We start from the raw sequence: 11,311 nt of genomic DNA, 5'->3' as shown, positions 1-11,311 counted from the left end.
TAGAGGTAAAGCTTCCATCTCCAAAAGCTTCCATCTCTCACTTCCTGATGTAGCCATTTGCTACCCTTTAGCCTTGACTGCCACGCATCGGACTGCTGTCCGTGTGGGGCTGGGGATGCTCAGCCTGGAAAGAGAAGGGGGCTGGCGAGGCCTCCCTGCAGCTCTAGGAAAGATGGGCACAGAGAGGAGAAGCCTTTCAACTGCAGGAGTGAGCTTGAAGTTGGATCTAATGAAGCTGCTCTTTTCCACTCCGGCTGCTGGGGCACTGGCCCAGGCTGTGCACAGAGGCTGGGGATGCTCCATCCTTGGCAACATCCAAGGCCAGCTGGGAGCGGGGCTCTGAGCAACCTATTCTAGGGGAAGATCGCTCCGCTTGGAACAAGATGGTCTTTAGGGTCCCTTCCAAGCCCAAGCACCCAGGGATTCCATCATTCATTCTACGGTCTCCGTTGTCCACTTCAGCCTGGGCCTGAACTCCTGGCGGTGATGTCACAGTGCACGCTCCAGCTAGAACTTCCAGCATCCAGCAATGGCCACAACACAACCCTTGGCTCCTTGTGCCAGCACGCTCTTCACCCTGCTCCAAGCCTACCCCTGTCACCTTGTTGCCACTTGCTCCCTGATTCCCCCAGCAGTCCCCAAAGCTCCCCATCGCTTGGATTTTGCTCTCCATCCCTGCAGGATGTCTGCATTTGTTCCAAAAGAGGTATGGTACTATTCCACGGAGGCGGACACCCCGCAGCTGCCTGGCTGGGCTGGAGCTCTGTGGGACAGGGTGGGAAATTTTGCTACCTCTGCAGGCTGGCACAGACGGAGAGGAGGAGACGGACGTCGATACACAGACTGATAGAGAAGAAGCCATGGAAGTGGACGGAGAGGATAGTGGAGAGGAAGAGATGGATGTGGATATGTACGAGACAGAGGAAGAGATGGAGGTGGAAACGAAAGATTATATTGAAGAGATGGATATTGATCTAAAAGACAAGGAGGAAGACATGGTCTTGGGATGAAGACCGATGCCAGCAGCAGAACAGGCAGGTGCTCCCCACAGGCAGAGTGGGGCCCCTGCTGCCAGCCTGGGGCCGGGCTGGGCACTTCCTGCTCAGGGACATGCTAGCCCATGCACTGGATTCTGCTGGCCATCCCTGGCCTGGCCTGGGCTTGCTGTGGGCCACACAAGCCCTGTTCCAGTGCCTGGGCCACAGCCCCCAGCCAGGCTCCCTTCTGGCAGCAGAGTCCCACTGGGCCAGTGTCCCAGCCCGGCAGCACATGGAACACCCTTCCGTGCCTGACTGCACTGACCGTGCTACTTGTTTTTCTTCCAGGACTTAGGGACATCACAGACACAGATGCCACCCTGCTGTACATACGTTTTACCGTTGTTGTGTTCAGGATAGAGGTTTTAGAGTTTGTTTAAGTTGTCTGTAAATACGTTTCATAGAGTTTTGTTAGATCTGTTCTCAGGTAAATAGGTTCTATAGTTTGTTGTTGTTGTTGTGGTTGTTGTTGTTGTTACCAATATTCTTACAGTGTAAATATGTGGTGTAGTTCATTCTTGTTCCTTTTCTTCTACAGATAAACAGTCTTTGATTTTCACACCCCAGTTCTCTTTGCATTTTCTTCGGGCACATTTGCAAAGCTGTGGGTTGTTTCGGGAACAATGTTTGCAGGACTCTAAAAAGAGTATCAAAACCGCTCTGCCACACTCTCAGCTGCTGCTGCTGCCCCAAAAAGCACTGGCTGGCTTTGCTCACACAATCACAGTTGTGGTGGCATTTCTACCACACCACAGGACAGCGATGTTTTCCCTCTTCTCCTGGAAATACCTACAGCACTTGTGGGTAGCAAGGCAAACATGAGCCTCTTTTAGTGGCCCTTGAAATTGGACATGTGAAATGAGGCACACAAAGCCACAGGCCAGCTGAACCTGGCAACTCTGAATGGGTCTTTACATTCTTCCCAGGAAGATGAATGGCAATCACTATTTTGGCAGGGAGGAAAGTGCATCAGCTAGCAATTTGCTGTAGAAAATGTGCTTTCTGCTCCTCTCACAGCCAAAACTCCTACCCATTTCTTGGAAGTCCTTCTTAGATAAGGACCGTGTTCAACTGAGTGACAGTGAAGCCAAATGGCAATGCCGCAATCAATTGTCCTGTACACAATCTCCTTCATCCACGTGGAAGGTTACTCACGGGCACACAAGAGGACGGAAGAAACCCAAATGCATCGTTGGACATAATAAAGTCAGACGTGTTGAGGGATGAAGAAATCTTGCAGAGATATGGAAAGCTGCCCTGAAAACCCAGTTCGGGGAGAGCCTGAGCTCTTTTGTGCTTCTAGGCCTGAAGATGCTCAGCACCTTTCCCAGATGCTCAGCAGGCAGTAGGATTGTGCCTGAATCTGGCTCTGGAAATGCCAGTGCCTCAACTGAGAGCTGTGGCAAGGATTTCCATTGCATGGAGAGGGGCCACAGTCCTGCAAGAGTCTTTCAGCAGAGCAAACAGCAGCCTGGAGGGTGGGCAATGCTGCATCTGGACCACTGCATGCTCATCCTTCACCACAATGCAGAGCTGCCATGGATCACTTTTTCCATTTCTCCTGTTGGATATGTTTTGGAGAAGTTGTTCTAGGTGGCTTTGGATGGTGATCCAAGTAGGAAGCAGCCATTCGCCTGCTGTGATATCCTTACAACTAGTCCTAACTTCTCATTGCCTTTGGTTTGATTGGGGGTGTTTTATCTGTTTGTTTGATTGGTTTCTTTGGGTTGGTTTCTTTGTGTTTTTCTCTCTTTTGCTTGGAGTTTCTTTTCCTTTTTTAGAAATGACTGGTGAAGTTGGCACAACCAAACTCCAGAAAACGTAAAGCAGGCTTGACTTCCCAGAAATTGCTTTTGGCTGGCTTTAGCTGCATTCCCCAGGATCACGATCAGCAGTAGATATTTGCAGGTTTTGCTCTGCATCCTCAGCCTGCCCAGGTGTTGTTCAGTGTTTCAGCAATGGAGAAGACGATGGATATTTTGCTAAACCTCCTTTCAAACAACAAAACTTGGGTTAGCACGACAGAAAAGAAGAAAAGAAAATCTTCGCCAGTTAGAACAGAGCCAGAGTCCCACCATTTCCCCCTCCACTTTTCTTTCTTTTCTACTTTTAGAGGTAAAGCTTCCATCTCCAAAAGCTTCCATCTCTCACTTCCTGATGTAGCCATTTGCTACCCTTTAGCCTTGACTGCCACGCATCGGACTGCTGTCCGTGTGGGGCTGGGGATGCTCAGCCTGGAAAGAGAAGGGGGCTGGCGAGGCCTCCCTGCAGCTCTAGGAAAGATGGGCACAGGGAGGAGAAGCCTTTCAAAGGCAGGAGTGAGCTTGAAGTTGGATCTAATGAAGCTGCTCTTTTCCACTCCGGCTGCTGGGGCACTGGCCCAGGCTGTGCACAGAGGCTGGGGATGCTCCATCCTTGGCAACATCCAAGGCCAGCTGGGAGCGGGGCTCTGAGCAACCTCTTCTGGGCGAAGATCGCTCCGCTTGGAACAAGATGGTCTTTAGGGTCCCTTCCAAGCCCAAGCACCCAGGGATTCCATCATTCATTCTACAGTCTCCGTTGTCCACTTTAGCCTGGGCCTGAACTCCTGGCGGTGATGTCACAGTGCACGCTCCAGCTAGAACTTCCAGCATCCAGCAACGGCCACAACACAACCCTTGGCTCCTTGTGCCAGCACGCTCTTCATTCACCCTGCTCCAAGCCTACCCCTGTCACCTTGTTGCCACCTGCTCCCTGATTCCCCCAGCAGTCCCCAAAGCTCCCCTTCGCTTGGATTTTGCTCTCCATCCCTGCAGGATGTCTGCATTTGTTCCAAAAGAGGTATGGCACTATTCCACGGAGGCGGACACCCCGCAGCTGCCTGGCTGGGCTGGAGCTCTGTGGGACAGGGTGGGAAATTTTGCTACCTCTGCAGGCTGGCACAGACGGAGAGGAGGAGACGGACGTCGATACACAGACTGATAGAGAAGAAGCCATGGAAGTGGACGGAGAGGATAGTGGAGAGGAAGAGATGGATGTGGATATGTACGAGACAGAGGAAGAGATGGAGGTGGAAACGAAAGATTCTATTGAAGAGATGGATATTGATCTAAAAGACAAGGAGGAAGACATGGTCTTGGGATGAAGACCGATGCCAGCAGCAGAACAGGCAGGTGCTCCCCACAGGCAGAGTGGGGCCCCTGCTGCCAGCCTGGGGCCGGGCTGGGCACTTCCTGCTCAGGGACACGCTAGCCCATGCACTGGATTCTGCTGGCCATCCCTGGCCTGGCCTGGGCTTGCTGTGGGCCACACAAGCCCTGTTCCAGTGCCTGGGCCACAGCCCCCAGCCAGGCTCCCTTCTGGCAGCAGAGTCCCACTGGGCCAGTGTCCCAGCCCGGCAGCACATGGAACACCCTTCCGTGCCTGACTGCACTGACCGTGCTACTTGTTTTTCTTCCAGGACTTAGGGACATCACAGACACAGATGCCACCCTGCTGTACATACGTTTTACAGTTGTTGTGTTCAGGATAGAGGTTTTAGAGTTTGTTTAAGTTGTCTGTAAATACGTTTCATAGAGTTTTGTTAGATCTGTTCTCAGGTAAATAGGTTCTATAGTTTGTTGTTGTTGTTGTTGTGGTTGTTGTTGTTGTTGTTACCAATATTCTTACAGTGTAAATATGTGGTGTAGTTCATTCTTGTTCCTTTTCTTCTACAGATAAACAGTCTTTGATTTTCAAACCCCAGTTCTCTTTGCATTTTCTTCGGGCACATTTGCAAAGCTGTGGGTTGTTTCGGGAACAATGTTTGCAGGACTCTAAAAAGAGTATCACAACCGCTCTGCCACACTCTCAGCTGCTACTGCTGCCCCAAAAAGCACTGGCTGGCTTTGCTCACACAATCACAGTTGTGGTGGCATTTCTACCACACCACAGGACAGCGATGTTTTCCCTCTTCTCCTGGAAATACCTACAGCACTTGTGGGTAGCAAGGCAAACATGAGCCTCTTTTAGTGGCCCTTGAAATTGGACATGTGAAATGAGGCACACAAAGCCACAGGCCAGCTGAAGCTGGCATCTCTGAATGGGTCTTTACATTCTTCCCAGGAAGATGAATGGCAATCACTATTTTGGCAGGGAGGAAAGTGCATCAGCTAGCAATTTGCTGTAGAAAATGTGCTTTCTGCTCCTCTCACAGCCAAAACTCCTACCCATTTCTTGGAAGTCCTTCTTAGATAAGGACCGTGTTCAACTGAGTGACAGTGAAGCCAAATGGCAATGCCGCAATCAATTGTCCTGTACACAATCTCCTTCATCCACGTGGAAGGTTACCCACAGGCACACAAGAGGACGGAAGAAACCCAAATGCATCGTTGGACATAATAAAGTCAGACGTGTTGAGGGATGAAGAAATCTTGCAGAGATATGGAAAGCTGCCCTGAAAACCCAGTTCGGGGAGAGCCTGAGCTCTTTTGTGCTTCTAGGCCTGAAGATGCTCAGCACCTTTCCCAGATGCTCAGCAGGCAGTAGGATTGTGCCTGAATCTGGCTCTGGAAATGCCAGTGCCTCAACTGAGAGCTGTGGCAAGGATTTCCATTGCATGGAGAGGGGCCACAAGAGTCCTGCAAGAGTCTTTCAACAGAGCAAACAGCAGCCTGGAGGGTGGGCAATGCTGCATCTGGACCACTGCATGCTCATCCTTCACCACAATGCAGAGCTGCCATGGATCACTTCTTCCATTTGTCCTGTTGGATATGTTTTGGAGAAGTTGTTCTAGGTGGCTTTGGATGGTGATCCAAGTAGGAAGCAGCCATTCGCCTGCTGTGATATCCTTACAACTAGTCCTAACTTCTCATTGCCTTTGGTTTGATTGGGGGTGTTTTATCTGTTTGTTTGATTGGTTTCTTTGGGTTGGTTTCTTTGTGTTTTTCTCTCTTTTGCTTGGAGTTTCTTTTCCTTTTTTAGAAATGACTGGTGAAGTTGGCACAAGCAAACTCCAGAAAACGTAAAGCAGGCTTGACTTCCCAGAAATTGCTTTTGGCTGGCTTTAGCTGCATTCCCCAGGATCACGATCAGCAGTAGATATTTGCAGGTTTTGCTCTGCATCCTCAGCCTGCCCAGGTGTTGTTCAGTGTTTCAGCAGTGGAGAAGACGATGGATATTTTGCTAAACCTCCTTTCAAACAACAAAACTTGGGTTAGCACGACAGAAAAGAAGAAAAGAAAATCTTCGCCAGTTAGAACAGAGCCAGAGTCCCACCATTTCCCCCTCCACTTCTCTTTCTTTTCTACATTTAGAGGTAAAGCTTCCATCTCCAAAAGCTTCCATCTCTCACTTCCTGATGTAGCCATTTGCTACCCTTTAGCCTTGACTGCCACGCATCGGACTGCTGTCCGTGTGGGGCTGGGGATGCTCAGCCTGGAAAGAGAAGGGGGCTGGCGAGGCCTCCCTGCAGCTCTAGGAAAGATGGGCACAGAGAGGAGAAGCCTTTCAACTGCAGGAGTGAGCTTGAAGTTGGATCTAATGAAGCTGCTCTTTTCCACTCCGGCTGCTGGGGCACTGGCCCAGGCTGTGCACAGAGGCTGGGGATGCTCCATCCTTGGCAACATCCAAGGCCAGCTGGGAGCGGGGCTCTGAGCAACCTATTCTAGGGGAAGATCGCTCCGCTTGGAACAAGATGGTCTTTAGGGTCCCTTCCAAGCCCAAGCACCCAGGGATTCCATCATTCATTCTACGGTCTCCGTTGTCCACTTCAGCCTGGGCCTGAACTCCTGGCGGTGATGTCACAGTGCACGCTCCAGCTAGAACTTCCAGCATCCAGCAATGGCCACAACACAACCCTTGGCTCCTTGTGCCAGCACGCTCTTCACCCTGCTCCAAGCCTACCCCTGTCACCTTGTTGCCACTTGCTCCCTGATTCCCCCAGCAGTCCCCAAAGCTCCCCATCGCTTGGATTTTGCTCTCCATCCCTGCAGGATGTCTGCATTTGTTCCAAAAGAGGTATGGTACTATTCCACGGAGGCGGACACCCCGCAGCTGCCTGGCTGGGCTGGAGCTCTGTGGGACAGGGTGGGAAATTTTGCTACCTCTGCAGGCTGGCACAGACGGAGAGGAGGAGACGGACGTCGATACACAGACTGATAGAGAAGAAGCCATGGAAGTGGACGGAGAGGATAGTGGAGAGGAAGAGATGGATGTGGATATGTACGAGACAGAGGAAGAGATGGAGGTGGAAACGAAAGATTCTATTGAAGAGATGGATATTGATCTAAAAGACAAGGAGGAAGACATGGTCTTGGGATGAAGACCGATGCCAGCAGCAGAACAGGCAGGTGCTCCCCACAGGCAGAGTGGGGCCCCTGCTGCCAGCCTGGGGCCGGGCTGGGCACTTCCTGCTCAGGGACATGCTAGCCCATGCACTGGATTCTGCTGGCCATCCCTGGCCTGGCCTGGGCTTGCTGTGGGCCACACAAGCCCTGTTCCAGTGCCTGGGCCACAGCCCCCAGCCAGGCTCCCTTCTGGCAGCAGAGTCCCACTGGGCCAGTGTCCCAGCCCGGCAGCACATGGAACACCCTTCCGTGCCTGACTGCACTGACCGTGCTACTTGTTTTTCTTCCAGGACTTAGGGACATCACAGACACAGATGCCACCCTGCTGTACATACGTTTTACCGTTGTTGTGTTCAGGATAGAGGTTTTAGAGTTTGTTTAAGTTGTCTGTAAATACGTTTCATAGAGTTTTGTTAGATCTGTTCTCAGGTAAATAGGTTCTATAGTTTGTTGTTGTTGTTGTGGTTGTTGTTGTTGTTACCAATATTCTTACAGTGTAAATATGTGGTGTAGTTCATTCTTGTTCCTTTTCTTCTACAGATAAACAGTCTTTGATTTTCACACCCCAGTTCTCTTTGCATTTTCTTCGGGCACATTTGCAAAGCTGTGGGTTGTTTCGGGAACAATGTTTGCAGGACTCTAAAAAGAGTATCAAAACCGCTCTGCCACACTCTCAGCTGCTGCTGCTGCCCCAAAAAGCACTGGCTGGCTTTGCTCACACAATCACAGTTGTGGTGGCATTTCTACCACACCACAGGACAGCGATGTTTTCCCTCTTCTCCTGGAAATACCTACAGCACTTGTGGGTAGCAAGGCAAACATGAGCCTCTTTTAGTGGCCCTTGAAATTGGACATGTGAAATGAGGCACACAAAGCCACAGGCCAGCTGAACCTGGCAACTCTGAATGGGTCTTTACATTCTTCCCAGGAAGATGAATGGCAATCACTATTTTGGCAGGGAGGAAAGTGCATCAGCTAGCAATTTGCTGTAGAAAATGTGCTTTCTGCTCCTCTCACAGCCAAAACTCCTACCCATTTCTTGGAAGTCCTTCTTAGATAAGGACCGTGTTCAACTGAGTGACAGTGAAGCCAAATGGCAATGCCGCAATCAATTGTCCTGTACACAATCTCCTTCATCCACGTGGAAGGTTACTCACGGGCACACAAGAGGACGGAAGAAACCCAAATGCATCGTTGGACATCATAAAGTCAGACGTGTTGAGGGATGAAGAAATCTTGCAGAGATATGGAAAGCTGCCCTGAAAACCCAGTTCGGGGAGAGCCTGAGCTCTTTTGTGCTTCTAGGCCTGAAGATGCTCAGCACCTTTCCCAGATGCTCAGCAGGCAGTAGGATTGTGCCTGAATCTGGCTCTGGAAATGCCAGTGCCTCAACTGAGAGCTGTGGCAAGGATTTCCATTGCATGGAGAGGGGCCACAGTCCTGCAAGAGTCTTTCAGCAGAGCAAACAGCAGCCTGGAGGGTGGGCAATGCTGCATCTGGACCACTGCATGCTCATCCTTCACCACAATGCAGAGCTGCCATGGATCACTTTTTCCATTTCTCCTGTTGGATATGTTTTGGAGAAGTTGTTCTAGGTGGCTTTGGATGGTGATCCAAGTAGGAAGCAGCCATTCGCCTGCTGTGATATCCTTACAACTAGTCCTAACTTCTCATTGCCTTTGGTTTGATTGGGGGTGTTTTATCTGTTTGTTTGATTGGTTTCTTTGGGTTGGTTTCTTTGTGTTTTTCTCTCTTTTGCTTGGAGTTTCTTTTCCTTTTTTAGAAATGACTGGTGAAGTTGGCACAACCAAACTCCAGAAAACGTAAAGCAGGCTTGACTTCCCAGAAATTGCTTTTGGCTGGCTTTAGCTGCATTCCCCAGGATCACGATCAGCAGTAGATATTTGCAGGTTTTGCTCTGCATCCTCAGCCTGCCCAGGTGTTGTTCAGTGTTTCAGCAATGGAGAAGACGATGGATATTTTGCTAAACCTCCTTTCAAACAACAAAACTTGGGTTAGCACGACAGAAAAGAAGAAAAGAAAATCTTCGCCAGTTAGAACAGAGCCAGAGTCCCACCATTTCCCCCTCCACTTTTCTTTCTTTTCTACTTTTAGAGGTAAAGCTTCCATCTCCAAAAGCTTCCATCTCTCACTTCCTGATGTAGCCATTTGCTACCCTTTAGCCTTGACTGCCACGCATCGGACTGCTGTCCGTGTGGGGCTGGGGATGCTCAGCCTGGAAAGAGAAGGGGGCTGGCGAGGCCTCCCTGCAGCTCTAGGAAAGATGGGCACAGGGAGGAGAAGCCTTTCAAAGGCAGGAGTGAGCTTGAAGTTGGATCTAATGAAGCTGCTCTTTTCCACTCCGGCTGCTGGGGCACTGGCCCAGGCTGTGCACAGAGGCTGGGGATGCTCCATCCTTGGCAACATCCAAGGCCAGCTGGGAGCGGGGCTCTGAGCAACCTCTTCTGGGCGAAGATCGCTCCGCTTGGAACAAGATGGTCTTTAGGGTCCCTTCCAAGCCCAAGCACCCAGGGATTCCATCATTCATTCTACAGTCTCCGTTGTCCACTTTAGCCTGGGCCTGAACTCCTGGCGGTGATGTCACAGTGCACGCTCCAGCTAGAACTTCCAGCATCCAGCAACGGCCACAACACAACCCTTGGCTCCTTGTGCCAGCACGCTCTTCATTCACCCTGCTCCAAGCCTACCCCTGTCACCTTGTTGCCACCTGCTCCCTGATTCCCCCAGCAGTCCCCAAAGCTCCCCTTCGCTTGGATTTTGCTCTCCATCCCTGCAGGATGTCTGCATTTGTTCCAAAAGAGGTATGGCACTATTCCACGGAGGCGGACACCCCGCAGCTGCCTGGCTGGGCTGGAGCTCTGTGGGACAGGGTGGGAAATTTTGCTACCTCTGCAGGCTGGCACAGACGGAGAGGAGGAGACGGACGTCGATACACAGACTGATAGAGAAGAAGCCATGGAAGTGGACGGAGAGGATAGTGGAGAGGAAGAGATGGATGTGGATATGTACGAGACAGAGGAAGAGATGGAGGTGGAAACGAAAGATTCTATTGAAGAGATGGATATTGATCTAAAAGACAAGGAGGAAGACATGGTCTTGGGATGAAGACCGATGCCAGCAGCAGAACAGGCAGGTGCTCCCCACAGGCAGAGTGGGGCCCCTGCTGCCAGCCTGGGGCCGGGCTGGGCACTTCCTGCTCAGGGACACGCTAGCCCATGCACTGGATTCTGCTGGCCATCCCTGGCCTGGCCTGGGCTTGCTGTGGGCCACACAAGCCCTGTTCCAGTGCCTGGGCCACAGCCCCCAGCCAGGCTCCCTTCTGGCAGCAGAGTCCCACTGGGCCAGTGTCCCAGCCCGGCAGCACATGGAACACCCTTCCGTGCCTGACTGCACTGACCGTGCTACTTGTTTTTCTTCCAGGACTTAGGGACATCACAGACACAGATGCCACCCTGCTGTACATACGTTTTACAGTTGTTGTGTTCAGGATAGAGGTTTTAGAGTTTGTTTAAGTTGTCTGTAAATACGTTTCATAGAGTTTTGTTAGATCTGTTCTCAGGTAAATAGGTTCTATAGTTTGTTGTTGTTGTTGTTGTGGTTGTTGTTGTTGTTGTTACCAATATTCTTACAGTGTAAATATGTGGTGTAGTTCATTCTTGTTCCTTTTCTTCTACAGATAAACAGTCTTTGATTTTCAAACCCCAGTTCTCTTTGCATTTTCTTCGGGCACATTTGCAAAGCTGTGGGTTGTTTCGGGAACAATGTTTGCAGGACTCTAAAAAGAGTATCACAACCGCTCTGCCACACTCTCAGCTGCTACTGCTGCCCCAAAAAGCACTGGCTGGCTTTGCTCACACAATCACAGTTGTGGTGGCATTTCTACCACACCACAGGACAGCGATGTTTTCCCTCTTCTCCTGGAAATACCTACAGCACTTGTGGGTAGCA

At 50.7% G+C, this 11,311-nt stretch overlaps 1 long non-coding RNA gene across 1 annotated transcript; it reads left to right on the top strand.

Moving 5' to 3' along the window:
* The first annotated feature begins 535 nt into the window (after positions 1-535).
* Positions 536-11,062, top strand: LOC147646018 (uncharacterized). Its single transcript, XR_015282013.1, has 9 exons — positions 536-706; positions 801-1,034; positions 1,326-3,857; positions 3,952-4,185; positions 4,477-7,013; positions 7,108-7,341; positions 7,633-10,164; positions 10,259-10,492; positions 10,784-11,062. It is a non-coding gene; the product is annotated as an uncharacterized LOC147646018 (long non-coding RNA).
* Positions 11,063-11,311: the final 249 nt, after the last annotated feature.

Source organism: Cyanistes caeruleus, unplaced genomic scaffold (genome assembly GCF_971803275.1).
Source record: "Cyanistes caeruleus unplaced genomic scaffold, bCyaCae1.hap1.1 HAP1_SCAFFOLD_133, whole genome shotgun sequence".
NCBI lineage: Eukaryota > Metazoa > Chordata > Aves > Passeriformes > Paridae > Cyanistes > Cyanistes caeruleus.
This window is presented reverse-complemented; position numbering and strand designations above follow the sequence as displayed.